Consider the following 2,336-nt stretch of genomic DNA (forward strand, 5'->3'; position numbering starts at 1 on the left):
TATTCCCCCTGCATTAAATTTTTTTTTTCTGACGTGGCGTCAAAGGGGTTGGTTGACTGGGGTATATGCCGCGGTTAAGTGGGGAACCGCGGCATATAAGTTCATTTTATTTACAAAACTGCCACCGCGCAACATTATGTTGCGGTTTCGGATGAACCGTGGCATAATGTGCGCTGTATAATNCTTTTTTTTTACTAGTGTTACATATGAATTTTGGTTGTAGATAACAACAATTTTTTATTGTAGTAATCAATTTGAGGAGTTTGGGTACAACCCCAACATCAATTCCATCATCACTTGCAATGTTTCCATCTACCTGTGAATAGGGAAGAATCAACTCCCTTTTCATTATAATCAATTATAAACATTCCACAACACCAAACCTACAACACTTCTCACCTCAAGAAGCTTGTGTGTGGATTGAGAACACTGCTCACTTTGCTTTCTCCTCTAGAGCTGCACCATTAGAACTCAACAAAACTCCTCCTTTACGACCAGCACTACGAGACTCTCACACAAGTTGAATTTTAAAGCTTATATTGAATGCAACTCCTCTACCTCTCAACGATCACATTGATGATGTTTTAATACAACTAGCTACCCTTCCCATCTGTGGTCAAAGGCTGTTATTAGACAGGAAAATCTCACTGTGCATAAAGGAATCTTAATTGTTCATGTAACGCTTTGGCATCTTTCACGTATATCTCAATAGTGTAGTTTCAAATGAAAAGTAAGGTTATTTTGGTCTTTGAATGCATCATGCACAATATATCTCAACAAATCTCTTCCAACCACAAATTAGTAGAAACAAAAACATTAATTAATCCTACATCCATTCTTTTACACATCCAGAAACAGTGGAACTACAAAAAGAAACACAACCTAAAAGGGAAGATCATATAAAAATTAGAGAACCTATAAAATTACAAAAAAGAAAATCGTAGATGAATAGATTAATAATATTTTTATCGTCGTTACTTATTTTTGTTTTCACTAGTAGAAAAACTGCATTTTATGATGGGGTAAAAGTGACCTATTATGACGAGTGGCATGACATCATAGTTCTAGGTATCATAATATGTATGTGTCTTTTATGATGTACAGAAAAATCCATCATAATAGGTCCAATGCATTATGACATACTTTCTGTCATCTATCATAATAAGTACAGTGTATTATGACAAACTTTCACTTATTAGTCATAATATAGCGAATTTATTATGATGCAGTTGGATTTACCTATGATAATATGTAACGTTTTATGATGTAGATTTTTTCACCTATCATAATATATCAAATATATTATGACAAGTAATTGTTCACCTATCATAATATATACTTTTCAGAAATAATCTTTTATTACATACATTGTTCACCTATCATAAAAACTTATTTTTTTTAAAAAAAAAATATTCATTATTACATTTGACATATCAAATCAATTTATAATCAATTTCCTATATTATCATCTCATCAACCAATTTATAACCAATATAAATGAAATGAACATATTCAATTAAACTAACATAATAAAATTTATTTCAAACATTAAATTGTCTAATTTAATACGTAATTTATACATCAAACCATATATTAAATTCAAATATCACATTAACCTACACTACATTATAGTCAAGTTTCTACAATTTACTAACACTTATAATAAAAGAAACTCACTTGGTTCTAATGTAAAACACTAGTAGTCCACCTAACATTTGAGCAAGTATACGAACTTCAATTTTACCTAAGTTCAAAATCTTCATGTTTCATAGTTGTGAGGTTTAGTAGATTCTTAGGCATTGGATTCTTGGTGGGAGATGATTTGCCAACACCGAAAACAACCTTCAGAGCTTACCCAAAATTTGAGCAAATATCAGTATATGAACTTCACATTTTCATCACATCACAGTTCAGCTCTGACGACCAGTTAATTCATAGGCATAGGATTCTTCACTGGAAGGTGATTCATACGCATATGATTCATCACTAGGAGGTGATTCATATAATCCGGAGCCTTCAGAGGTGACCATAAAACGGATTTCCTCCTATATCATACATTTACAACCAAATTTATCAAACATCAATAGAATAATTGTTCATGTGACAAAAGAAATTAAAACAAACACCCCAACACCTGCTAAATAGATTCATGACAGCATGCATGTTGAATAAATCAAATATTCAATGTGATAGTTACAGAAAAAGTACAAGGTAGAACATCTCAACCTTCAAAAGTCAAATGTCAAATGTTCAAGTTGTGGAGATCAGAGAGATACAAAAATGCAAAGATACATGCATGTATCTTCTTTCCCTCAATAAACATTTCATTCCAAACA

This window comes from Vigna radiata, chromosome 8 (genome assembly GCF_000741045.1).
Source record: "Vigna radiata var. radiata cultivar VC1973A chromosome 8, Vradiata_ver6, whole genome shotgun sequence".
NCBI lineage: Eukaryota > Viridiplantae > Streptophyta > Magnoliopsida > Fabales > Fabaceae > Vigna > Vigna radiata.